The sequence below is a fragment of the Ambystoma mexicanum genome, chromosome 1p (assembly GCF_040938575.1).
Source record: "Ambystoma mexicanum isolate Mex_15411 chromosome 1p, UKY_AmexF1_1, whole genome shotgun sequence".
NCBI lineage: Eukaryota > Metazoa > Chordata > Amphibia > Caudata > Ambystomatidae > Ambystoma > Ambystoma mexicanum.
Genome location: NC_090921.1, coordinates 199,956,240 through 199,970,576, shown reverse-complemented (window position 1 = coordinate 199,970,576; position 14,337 = coordinate 199,956,240). Strand labels below are relative to the sequence as shown.

The 14,337-nt window shown below is 44.5% G+C and overlaps 1 pseudogene; it reads left to right on the top strand.

The window, feature by feature from the left end:
* The first annotated feature begins 1,921 nt into the window (after window positions 1-1,921).
* LOC138467692 (extracellular calcium-sensing receptor-like) overlaps window positions 1,922-14,337 on the top strand; it is a 77,447-nt pseudogene continuing 65,031 nt past the window's right edge.

The window sequence follows — 14,337 nt, the reverse complement described above, 5'->3', positions numbered from 1 at the left end:
AGGGGCGTTATATAAGGGTACATCATCCAGAAATAAAATAGTTTATGATATAAAAATATATAAATCCCTCTGAAAACCTACAAGGAGAGACGTTAAAGGAACAACACGCAGCCCAAGAACTAGAGCAAAACATCATCCTTGGCTCTTGGAACACAAGAGGCCACAATCACCTGACGCAACCAGGAGAGGTGAAATCTTGGCCTATTCGACCTAATAAGTTTGCAAGAGACCTGGTTGCTATTTCCGCCGAGCCTGGACGGCTTTGAAATAGTACTCGCACCGGCCCAAAAAGGAGATAGAGGACGTCCTACTTCAGGCTTGCTGACAGCCGTAAGAACTGGCGGAGCTCTCAGTATAGTCCACAACCTGATATCATCTCTGGAAATTCAGGCAACATTGCCATAATGGAAGAAAGAGGACTCTAGGCAAAAAAAATCCAGGCAGGATCGTATCCTATTATTAAACATCTACTGGAATCCACTGATAACAAAGACCAAGGGATTCCTAAATAACGTGGAAAAAATTCTAACAGACGCAACAGAAATGTATGACATGGATCACATCTTGATATGCGGTGACTTAAATGCCACCTGTCCTGCACTCGAGATGGAAACGACTCCTCATAACATGGGTAGTGCACAATCAATAGCGAGAGGTACAGCATGGGCAAAACTGATGGAATCCCGGGATCTGTACAACTTAAATTCCCTTGAATCAGCCAAATCCAGAATTCCAACATGGGAAAGTGCTGTCAGAAGAAGCACAACTGATTACATCTTTGCCTCAAAAGAGCTATATCTCCTAACCAAAAGTTTTAAGGTAGTGAAGACCACGGCCAGTGATCACAATTTACTAACTGCAAAGTGGCCAACAAAAAAAAAGACGCCAGTGATAATGCCGAAAAATCTGGCAATAAACCAACAAGGAAACCGATTGAAAATTACGACAGAAGGCATAGTCTGTATCACGGCAGCTTACAACTGACAAAAAAAAGAAACACTTCAAAAGAAAAACTGGATTACCATCTTCTTTTGATCCCTTACCTACATCCACGACGCAATAGAACTTATGACAAAACTCATTTACATACTCATAACGAAGAACTGAGGATAAAGAAATCAAACCTAAGAAAGGCTACTCGGCTTGCACGAACAAATCCAACACAAACAAATATAGATTCGGCAACCAAAAACAAAAGACTGTACAAATCGTGGATACAATCGATACGATGGAAACTATATCAAGTGGATGCAGAGAACATGCTAAGAGCAGTGTGCAAAAAAAACTCATGAGAGTTCTGGACAATCATAAAGCACAAAATCGCACCCACGGACATAAGAACCATAAACAGTGTCCCAGAAGAAAAATGGAGTGAGCACTACACTGACTTATACAAAGATCCTACCCCAGGGGAAACAACATCAACCACTCAAGACCACTCCAAATGGATAGTATGCTCAGAGGAGAATATTCTGATAAAGATCAAGAATCTGAACAACTCCCGTGCCCCAGGTCCAGATGGCATCTCTAACGCCCACTTGAAACAGGATGCAGAAATTTGGGCTCCACTAATATCAGAAATTTTCAGAAGATCGAGGATTTTGAGATCCATCCCTGACACGTGGAAGACAGCAAACATCGTCCCAATTTATAAGAAGGGCCCTGGGGGACGACCCGAGAAATTATAGGCCGATCGCACTATTAGATGTTCTCGGCAAACTTTTCGGATCACTGCTGTTGGACGAACTCCAGATATGGCAGAAAGAGGCAAAAAACAACGGACCCCTTCCAATCAGGGTTCCAAAAGAATTTGGGAACGTCAGTCAACATTATGCTGATTAGCATCCTAAAATCAAAAGTGTTTGAGGGGCAACCATCAATATTCATTGCCTCAATTGATCTGGTCCAAGCTTTTGACCGCATGAATAGGGAAAAACTGTGGAGAAAACTGGAGAAACAAAAATGTCCACCATCCATTCTTGATCGAGTGAAAGCCTTATATAGCGAAACATCCATCAAAATCCGGCTCAACGAAGCAGGCTTGATGTCTGAAAGCATAAAAACGGCCAGAGGTGTGAAACAAGGCTGCCCTCTGGCGCCGGCGCTGTATAAGGCCTATATGGCCGACATAGCAGATTCCGAAAACAACACTCGATCATTTCCTCCGCAAATAGGCGATTCAAAAGTGACAAGATTGCTGTATGCAGATGACATTCTACTAATAGATCAAACAGCAATTGGACTCCAGAGACAAATAGACAGTCTCACAGCCTATCTGAAGAAAAATGACCTGGAGCTTAATACATCAAAAACGAAAATGTTGGTCTTAGAAAAACCGACGAGACCGAACACAAGTTCGCAATGGTTCGCAAATTCGAAGAAACTAGAAATAGTCAAAAGCTGTACTTACCTAGGGTGAAACTCTCATCCAGTAAAATTGATAAAACGATGCAAGTACTTCTGTTTTCCAAAACAAAAACTTTAGCAGCACAGGCAGTGTCTTTGGATAGGAAATTCGGGAAATTCTCAATTCTTCCACTCATAAACTTTTATAGAGCAAAGGTCTGTCCAACTCTGACCTACGGAGCCGAAGCCATGCCACATCTGCCGAAGACACTGTGGGCTAAACTGGAAGGTATATTTTGGTGCAGACTACTACGACTTCCAAACTCCATTCCCATTGCAATCTCTCGACGCGAACTGAGTCTACAATCATTGGAATCTGTGGTCACGAGAAACAGCCTATTATTCCTGGGTAAAATCATAAGGAACCCATGACCAAAAATCCTGGACATCATACTTCAAGAGTTGAAGAGTGAAAAAAAAACAACGATAACAAGCTGGTACAGTAGACTACTGGAACAAGCTGACAAAATCAGATGCTCAGAATGGGACATAGAACGGATCCCGGGAAAAATAAAGAAAAAACTTAAAATACAAGATTGGATTGAGACTCTAGACAAAGCAGAAGATCTCACAGTCTCCACACACCATACAACGAACACGCAAAAAATAGACGAAGTCAGAAACTATCTAAAAAAGTTTCCAGATAAACGACTGAGAACAACCTTTTTAAGAGCAAGGATAAACTTATTGAAAACCAATGAGATTCTCTTTCGTAGAAAACAGCCAACTACCAAAAACTGTCGCTATTGTAAGAAGATGGAAACCGAAACACTACGCCATCTCCTCCTTCATTGCTCAGGAACGGAAAACCTGCGAACCATCTATCTCAATCCAGACAGAGCTCGGCACCTAACCACAAATGAAGAAACTTGGTGGAATATGCTAATGTGTGGCAATTCCACATCTTTGACAGTGGCTACAGCAAATCTTTTGGAAAAACTGAAGCTGGAGGAAATTAATCTATAAAAGAAAATTTCATTGGTAGTCCAAGCAAACAGAAAACTGCACGATATCCATAATGGGAAACAGTGAAAAACGCAAGAAAATCTGGACAGAATTTGTAAAAATTGTTAATACAATTAAACACAAAAATAAATAAATAAATAAATAAATAAATAAATAAATAAATAAATAAATAAATAAATAAGGGTTTCCATTGGGCATCCCATACTAGGCATTGACTTAGGTGGAGTGCTGGGTTGAAACCACTTACATTGTTCAAAGGCTAATTGAATGACAGAAAGTAAGAATGATGATAGATGTTGGGCTAATCGGGTGGGGAGGCATGGTCAAGCCCAACCCACCAACATCTGGGGTACCATCTTGCATGCTGCTGGCAAGTGGAATATTCTAGAAGGGTACAAGCGTGCCAACCAATTATAGAGGGCCTCGTATCAAAGAGCCCTATTGTTTGTGAAACAAGAAATCGTCGTGTATTTCATGACGATGAAGATGACTTGCACTAGAGGAGGGCTTAGTTGCCCACCTGACAATGGAGGTCCTATCACAACCCACACCCCATAGAAAGTATATGTAGATGTTTTCCGCTAGCCAACCACAATCCAGTATAAGTTTTACAGATTACCACGTTGTGTGACATCAGTGATGATGAAGATTTACTATAAAAGCTTGTTTTTTAAGTAAATCGTTGAGACCTTGCCATGAGACTCTGTTGATGTCCATTGTACTCCCTGTTTTAGAGAATTGTTAATAAAACAGCGTACCTTTTGTGAACTTTCTGAGTCGATCTTTTTATTTCTGTTTGAGTAACTTCTGCATCCCCACCTATTCTATAAGAGCGCCACCTCATCTTAGAGGGCCCATACAGGTTCAAGTGTTACCGTTTCGGATGGTTAGATAAAAGATCCATTGGTTTAGTAGACTTGAGATTTTCAGATAATCTGATACCCTCCGCCATCTAGTTGGAAAGATGCAAAGTTTCCTAGGGAGAGCGGCCAAAATGGTCAAGCCTGCAAGTAAAGATGATATAGGTGGGACGGGCCCTTCTTGGATGAAATCCCTCCTGGTTTCCACAGGCGCCGAGCGGACTGAAGGCAACAGTGGCCATATTGAAGGAGGGGAGATTATACTGAGGGCCTAAAGCTGAAAAACGAATGGTGAGTAGGCTAAGGAGAGTGGAAAACTGTGGGGGTGAGCTTTTGGTAATATAAAGTAATGGGGGGATATTTCAGTGCATGACGAGGAACATCAAGGTGTATGATAAAGAGATACGTATAGCATCTGATAGCCTGTAGTCCTCGCTCAAGGAGTGTAGAAGATATTGGGCCTCATTACGAGGTTGGAGGTAGACTTGCTGATGAAACCGGCAAGGCTACCAACAAACTCGCATCCGGTCTGGCACCTGCAAATGGGCAATTACCATGCTTTTCCAGCCCAGCTAGACCCAGTAATTGCCCTTTCTCTGGTGCCGGGCCCGGTACATCCCCATTCCCATTTGAGCCCCATAGGCCTCAATGGTAATGGGGAAGGTGGTAGCACCAGTACCGTTAATAACGTTAACAATGCTACATCCTATTCTGCTCGCGGGTGCCGGTACAGCCACCAGGTCAGACCTGGGGGCTGCAAGGGCACCCGGGAGCAGAACTCATAGTATGGCGGTACGGTAGCAACAGTGTCAGTAGCGCTACTGGCACCGGTGTTGCCTTACCACCATACTTGTAATGAGGCCCATTGTCTTAACATCCAAGTAGATAGACATAGGCAACATGCAGACAGGTCTGATAAAGAAGACAATTCAAACTTTGTGAATTTATGTTTTAAGGAATTATTGGGAGAAACAGCAAGAATAGGCTGTGTTGAATAGAGGTAAAAAGATACTATCTATCTTGGTTCATTGTCGGCGCCGACCGCAGGGTTGCTTGAAAGTATTGAGAAGTAAAGGCTTGAGCGGCGAGTGTGGAGCACTCTCATATTTGTTATTTTTCTGAAACGTATTGTGTGAAAATGCTGGTAAGTATAGACAGTCAATTGTTTTGGTCAAAATGGGGGAAGTCACACCACTGCTGCACATATGTAAAACCTTGCCAAAACACATGACCAAGATCAAACAGTACAGGGCAGTCTGGGTAAAAGGCACTGCAGATAAGATGTTCATGTTGTGGGGGATCACTCTCAAAAGCAGTATTACAGCACATGACCACATACTTGCATGCAGCATTCACAGGAAAGAAGTTAGAGGAAAGGTTTGATATTTTAGCGCTCTGGAAGATGTATCAGGAGGAGCAAGATGATCGTCACCTGAGGAATGGATGCTTAACCGGAGCAAGGAGAAGGGTGTTGAGCCTTCTGCTCCCCCTACTCCACCGGAAGTAAACAGTGATAGTAGGGAAGATTTAGAACTATATCCGTTGCGAGAACTGAAAGTGGCAACAGGGTATAGTAATCTGATATAGGAGCCACCTCCGTATAGCAATGGTGACAGTTGCTAAGAGAGTAAGAGAAAGGAAGACATCTTTAAGGCCTTGCAGAACAAGGAGGAGAAAAATTAACGATCAAACTTGACCACAGAAACAGAACGAGAGATTAAGAAATGGAAGGGAGAAAAGGAAAAGCTGACTAGATAATGCGTGTACAGAACGACTGGATGGGTGGACAGATTTTGCTTAAACTTGATGGGAAAAGCATCAATGAAGTTAGGCAAGGGGAAGAACAAGCTGAACAAGATAGAAAAGACAGAAAACGAGAAAAAAGGCTGACGGGAAGATGAGAATAAAAGAAAGAATAGACAGAGACGAGAACAAATCTATCAGGAGGAACAAAAAAGAAAGGAAGAAAGGGCAGAGGAGCAACAAAAGCATGAGAGTGCTCGAAGAACAGGGTGGGCTAGAAAGAAAGAGAGAAGGAGAGGAAGCACAGAAATGACATTATAAAGAATGCAAAGATGAAGAGATGAGGAAATGCATAGAGCAAATGAAAGAATGGAAGAGAAAAGCAAAGAGGAGGCACGGGTTAGATGGTAAGCGATAAAATGAAGGGAACTAGACAAAGAAATGGAACAAAAAAGGAGACAAAGGCAAAGCGACATTGAGCATATTCAAAAGGGGTTATTGGAACCATGTCCAGCAATATCATGAAGCCATATAGAGAGGTTTTTCCTGCCACAAAGAGCAACGGCATAACCACTTGAAATAAACCTATAGGAGTTTGCTCTGTTAAAGGAGGCAATGCCAGGACCATCTAGGGTAAACATAGATGAGAGTTTTGAGATAGGAAACATTGGAGACAGGATCAATAAAGTTTATCAGGAAATGAGGTCAAAAGGGGAATTGATAAGCAAGGGAAAGGAAGATCGATCTATAGTTGCTCAGTCGCGAGATAAAGAAGAAAGCCCGTTTAGTCTTGAGTATTGAGCCTTATCGTTAGACTGGCTGACTTTGAACATAGATGACAGGGAAGAGAGTCATATAAGTTGGGGCCTAAATATGTCAGCTGAAAAAAGGGAAACCTTCTGTGAGGAGGAGGGAGAAGATACATGTGGCCTGAGGGATGCACACTGTCAGACAAACAAGTGAGATGGTCAGGTTTAGAACAATCTAAGGATATGACGCCTAATCCTATATCATATACCGAGTGCCCTAAAGGACGAGCACATAGTGAGAGAGGAGAATCGCCACCATATATGAGCAGGTTAAGGTCATTACCAGGAAGAAGGTGATGCAGAACCATTGTCCCTACTATGGATACGCAGACATCAGATTGGAACCCGTGGACTCCTAGCAAAGGCTCTACCGGCCTGGGGGTCCACACTAACAAGTTGGAGGCACTGCTGACACTGTTTGTGATGTCAACCCGACCAGAAGCTGCCTCCTTAGCCATCAGATCTAGACCCTCATGGGAATTACGAGATAACCGGATGGCGCAACCAGAGATAGGCCGTTGAGAGCCGTCTTGGGAATATGTCCCTCCCGCGGTCGATGAGGTGGCCAAGCAGACTAGAATGTTGAGACGAGTGGTTGATGGGGAGCCAGCGGCCGAGCAGCATCTATAGATGCACAATGTAAGTAGTGGTTCACACAAAAAGCACAGTGTTGTGTCAGTGTTGTGTCAGTGGGTTTAACGCATGTGGGAGGAGGGAGGTGTTAACTGTGATTCTGGGATTTATAGTGAATAGTGGTGATGAATAGTAGTAGCACGTGCATGATAGTAGGGACCGGAGCGGAGGTAGGTGTCCCTTTTCTATGTCTAGGAAACGTTCAGTCTTAGTGGTAAAAGCTTCTGGTGAACAACGGGGACTACTGACTTGATAGGCATGGACTATAAACGTATGTACATTAGGTATTCCTATGAATGGGGCGTTTTTAGCGTGAAGCGTAGATATCGTTATCCCTGTAAGGGTTAGCTGAATCTCTCCTAGATTGCAGAAGGTGCATTAGCTGGTTAAGTCTGTTGGAGAAAGGTGTTTCACACGTTAGGCGACGCGGCAGGTGCAGAAAATCACGAGAAATCAAAGAGTATACTCCACCCCGGAGTGGTGGGAAGACAGCTCTGTGGATGGTGGGTTGTGGGGCTTTTCTGTGCGGGATTGAGGCAACGGGTCATTGCTCTGTGTATGTACATCTTGTCAAACCTTTAGCTTGGTGACGTCACCCATAGGTTGGTGCATAGGATGGTATGTTGTGACGGTGAGGAGCTAGCATTGCATCATAGAGATTGCTATAGAGGTGAACCAGTGGCGGTGCGTGGACGGCGCATGTGCATGATTGAGGTGGTGTACTGTAAAACGGCAGTGCTAGTGAAGGAGGGGCTGTACACGGAGAACACCATGTAAGGTGCAGAGCCACTAAGGCTCGTAATACGCAAAAGTGATACATTATTGAATTTTAACGTTTCTCACTTGACAGCAGATTATCGAAATGCTCGACTAGAGCTCGGGTAAAAAATCCTAAAATGCAATGCATCCCTCGTACATCAGGTGGGGATTATGTACAGCGGGCGGTAACACCCATACAACACATGTGCAACACCCTTCCCCCGTATAAGGATAATATAGTAAAGTACAGTGTAAAATGGTCCAAAGGAACGGAAGGCAAGATAGCAAGGCCTAACCGCAGTTTCTCCAAAGACGTGTTGCAATCACTGCTGACCCACTTACAGAGCACCTACAAGGGAAAGAAATTAGCTAACCGAATGCAAATATTTAAACTGTGGCGTATATTCCAGGAGGACAGGCCACGGATGATGAGCCAGCAGGAGGTAAAGGAGGAGGGATCAGACCCTTCCGTTCCTCCTCCAGCTCAGCCTAGTGTAGTGTCCGACGATGCAGATGAAGAAGAGGGCATATACCCATTGATAGAACTAAAAGCAGCCAAGGGGTTTCAAATCCCTACGTATAAACCACTCCCGCAACAAAAAATGAACAACAAGGTTTAGGGCAGGTGGCCGGCAGCTCTGAACTCCACGAGGTGGGACGTCAGCACGTGAAAACAGAGTTTGCTGTGATAAGGCCAGAGGAATAGATAGCAGCACAGATACTTCTGAAATTAAAGGGGCGACAACAGGGACACCGAGGGTGCAACAAAGGCAATAGAAAGCTTGGAGTTGGGACAAGGATGTTGTGGAAGAGCAACGCAGGTAGAGGTGGAGGAGCAACACCAAGGGGACGAGGAAGCAAGACTAGAACGTGAGGACAGCGAGCCGAAACAAGAATTAGCAAACAAACTGGAGTTGCGAGAGCACGTACGGAGAGAGCACTTGGCAATGTTAGAAAGGGAACGAAGGGACATAGTGGAGAGGGATACAAAGGAGGAAAGGCAAAGGGAAGAGATGGAGAAGAAGAGAGAGGAAATAGAGAAGCTGTGAGAAGAGAAAAAGGAGATAGAAATGGCGTTATGGAGGAACAAAACATTGCAGGCATGACGTAAGTATGAGGAGAAGCGACTGAGGCAATTGAGGTTGGAAAGGTGGACAAGGCAACAATACAGAGAGGATGAGGATGCACAGGAGTTGAGACGGGTAAGTGACAAAATCAAAGTAGAATTGGAAAGGAAAAGACGTGATGAGGCGGACCAAACCGAACGGGAGAGCGCAGATGTACTCAAGGGAGGGTAAGCAGGATACGGCGCTGCACGCCTGGGGGTGCCAGAGGAGGAGAACGCATGCAAATTAACAGACATTAATCTTAATACACAGCATGACTCTAACCTAATAACACAGAATTTAAAATGTTCAACTGGGTTCGGTAGTTACATGGACGAAGAGTCTGGCCATAACGATGACCATAGTGTTGAGGAGAGGGAGGGGCCCAGCAAGCTCTACATCACAAGGACAGGTGAAAGGACTTTGTGGGAGTGCAGGTCACAGGAATAGAGGTGAAGAGGGCACGACACAGACAAACCAACCCAAGACATAGCAGAAGGGGTGGCCCCACAGACACTACACAATAACAGACTACGGGATGTCCCAGGGCGTAGGAGGGACAAGGCAATGATTACACAATCCAGGGAACACTCCTGCTCCAGGGGGTGACAGCCTGGGATACATGACCACCTACAACAGACACCTGCAGTAGAGCAGATAGAGGTATGTAGAGATATCGAGTATGAGAGAGGGCCCATCCAAATCAGGCAGTACAGACGGACATCGGAGCAGAGAGCAGCATACTCACAAATGCCTTTACTAGAGCGGGGAGGGGCAAGACCACAATACGTGCCCTGGAAGCACAAAGACAAGGACAATGGCAAGTACTGATTACCCTCATTAAGTGCCTGGGCAGGGAAGTGGATCTATGAAATGGAGAAATTGACTGCTGGGCAAAGACTGGCAGTGGGTAACGTCAAAATCTTGCTGGTTTCCATATTGGATGATGCAGCCGATGAATTCTTGAAAGGGCGGGGTTCCCAGGGTTGGCTATCCAAAAAACAGACCATGATGCGTCACCATTCACTAATTGTAGAGCTGCAGAATGGCAAGCATTAAGGACACAATATCCCAACATGTCAGACTTTGGGTGTTATTAAGTCATGCAACATAGGTGAGAATGAGGACTCTGTTAATTACATTCAAGAGATTCAAGAGCTTTGACACCTTGAAACTCGAGAGACGTGGGATAAAATGATAGCAATCTTTTATCATATCTGGATACCAGGACTACCAGAACAAGTACAGAATAGTTAGAAAAAATTAGTGGGGATGGAGGCAAAGGCATGACCAGAAATACAACTCACCATAGTGCACCATTGCAGGTTATGGCAGGAGAAAGCAAAACAAAAGACAGACGAGAGAAAAGCAAACAAAGCTAAGTAGTGCAAAAGAAATTATCAAAATATGCACTGGAAGGAGTGCTAATAATGAGTCCTAACCCACAGACACAAGCACCTGCCACTCCACCTCAACCCCAGTACCAACAGCAGATGCCATACAACCCCATACAATAATATGCACTGCCCGTGGGAGGAGGGTACATGGGAAGGGATGGGTATTTATAGAATTACCAAGGGAGGGATGGTTTCCAAAGGGGGCGAGGTTTCAGGCCACAATCACACCAACCATTGGGGGGGTTCAGGGGATACACACAGCAAATGTCACAGGGACCAGGAGAGGGAGGGGGAGGATTCCCATGGCAAGCAAGGAAGCCACCCCAGTCCTGGACCTGTGGGCAGCTAGGACATATTTTCTGTGCATGCAGGAACAGGGGGATGCAACAAGGTTGGGGAGAATAGAGGTAGCAGGGTTTCTATGGTGGACAGGATGGCTATTACCCTCAAGACATGCAGCAACAAGAACAGTTACAGAACATACAACATCAGGCCACACACACAGTACAGATACAGCTTCAGGCTGCACCAACAACACCACCCATGACAAACCCCAAGCAACAGCACTACCAATGACAGCACCACTACCCCGATATCCACAGGCAGTCCAACAGTAAACACAAATACAGGACCGTCATTCCCCAGAACCCATGGACACGATGACAATGGTACCTGTCAGATGGTTGGGAGGAGTTATGATACTGGGGAGCATTCCTTTCATGGGGAAGGGATTATCAGTGTACCCAGGGGTGTTGCTAGGGGGGGGCTAAGAGGGCTGTAGCCCCTGATCTTTTGGTTGTAGCACCAGATAGAATCTCAGGAGCTACAGCCAAAAGACTAGCTAGCCCCCAGTCCCAACAGTTCCGACATCAGCGTAGCCCCGGGTCTTTTCCAGACCTAGCAACTCCCCTGATTGTACCCACACCAGGACAGCCCACAGATTAACTTGTTGTGTCCCATCCTGTCGGTCACATCGAATCCAGCAGAGAAACCTCGCATAAGGGTGGCGATATATGACAAAACGTTTTCCATTCGTGTTGACACTGGGGCGACTAGGTTGTGCATCTGGGAAGGGACATATGCATTGTCAGGCCATGCCATGAACACTCAAGGATTCTGTGGGGCTCGAGAAGTGGTTCCATTTACTGATAAAATCTCTCACAGACAAGGGCATAGTATGCTCCACACCAGGAATACACATGCTCACTGTAACACTGTATGTTCAAGCATATTGTACAGTGGGGGGAGCCATCAGACCCCGATATGTTCCAGTACGGGACAGACATTGCCCTTGCATGGATGCCAGGAATGACAGGGAAAGTATGGAGGAGACCAGGTGAGTACCTATTCAGATCAGAAACACCACTAGATGAGAAAGAGGGAACAATTGTGTCCATAGACATCGGGGAATTGTAGCAAGAAAGGATTGGGTTCCAGTACATGCAATTGATGCCAAAGGGAATGCATGGTGGGCAATAATTGCAGTGGCAGAGGTATGCAGGCTAACACACGTGACAGATGAGGAGCTGTTTTCAGAAGACAGAGGGGAGGCAGAAATGATGTTGGAAATGAGTGTGCATTTCTGGTTACGCATCACATACAGAGAGGTTGCACAGAAAATAGCACTGGTACTAGAGTCACCACCACCATTCTGGGAGGAGGACCTAGCCAAGGTACCCGACCCACTATGGACCACAAGACCCTATGATGTGGGATGCATAAAAAGTATAGGTGGAGTGAGGATCAAATTGAAACCCGGAGCAAAGAAGCAGATTAGGGCATTTATGAAACTATCAACGCCCTCATTGAGAGAGGCATTTTAGTACCATCAGAGTCTCCATGCAGCACTGCAGTGTACCCTGTGCGCAAGGCCAATGGGGGGTCATGGTGTTTTATCAACAATTTACGCTCTCTTAACCACATTGTAGAGGCAGAGTACCCGGTAGCAGCAAACCCCACATTGATCCCATGCAGCATTACAGCAGAAGCCACCTGTTTCATTGTTATTGATCTTACAAACACATTTCTCTCAGCACATTACACCCAGATTCACAAGATTTGACCAGCTTTATGTACTGCAATCAGAAATGGAAACACACTAGATTACGACAAGGGTACTGCGAATCACAATCCATCTATACACAGATGGATTTAGGGAACGTCCAGACCGAAAGCATTGTCTTGCAGTACATAGATGATATCCTCATCTGTAGCCAAACAGAGGAATAATGCAGAAAACACTCATTACGTATGCTTACAGTACTAGCAGAAAAGGGGTATAAGGTAGACAAGGCCAAACTCTAGTACTTTCAATAAGAAGTGCTGTAATGGACAGTTGATTTCCAAAAATAGCAGACACATTGCCCCGAAAAGAGCTCAAAAAACCCTAACACTCCACAACCTAAAACAGTGAGAAAACTACAACCGTTTGTCAGCTTATGCAACTATTGCAGAACATGGGTCTTTGACTACAGTACCTACACATGTTCACTCCTAACTGACCTCAAGGAAGCACAGAGAGAGGCAAAGACACTGGGCTGGACAAGAGAAATGACTGAAGCCTTCAATGAGCTGAATGAAGCAATATGCATAGCTCCAGTGTTAGGGACCCTAGATTACAAAAAGGAACTCTTCCTGTTTTCACACGCCGACAGTGTCATTATGTAAGCAGTACTGACCCAAAAAACAAGAATGGGCCATAAGCCAATTGCTTATTACAGTCGACAACTTGACCCAATAATCAGAGGACATTATCTGTGTGAACAAATATTGGCTGCTGCAACATTCTCAGTAGAAAGGGCCTCAACAATAACAATGGGGTGCACAACCACCCTTTACGTGGAACACGACCTCTTTGCGATACTGCATAAGTCAAATAGCACGTTGACGACCTAAAAAGCGTCAGGGTATGAGATAGATAGAGCAGATTTGAAGATAGTAAGATGCTAGAATGTAAACCCAGCACTATTCATGGCAGATGTTTACCAACCAGGAGAATGGGCCCATGACTGCACCAAAACCATAGAGCTGTATACTGAGACACGTAATGTGGAAGAAGATGCTCTTGAGGAGTAGAGGTACTGGGAGAGCCAACAAAGGAGGGTACCAACAAACTACCTTTTCATATCCTCACCGGAGGTCACACACCTGGGTCTCACACCAAAAGCATGTATTCATAAGTCATCAATCTTTTAACAAATATAAAGAGATGGCAGGCTCAATTTTAGCAAAAATAACTCATCAATTTATTATATTTTCTAATAAAACAGACAATTTGGTCACATTTGCAAAAATTCATTATACATAAAAAACTCAAATAAAAAAGACAAATGATCTATAATTTGATCTTGTGTTGCATTCACATAATGCTTGATAATCATCAGTGGTGGTGTTAGTAACACATGGGTGACTTTAGATTAGCCTGATCTTTATTTGCTAAACAATCCCCAATATCTTTGTGTTGACGTGCACCAATCCGTTTCCAGCCTTAATATTTTAATCCCACACTGACTTCTCCTTATTTTGGTTGATTAGTCGTGTATGTAAGGCTTTCTTCAGGACACAGTAATCACAAGTACCGAATGTCACAGAGTCAAATGTGCAATGCCTCGAGGTATCTAAAAAACATAGAACAAACTCTATCAATGTATAGTTAGTC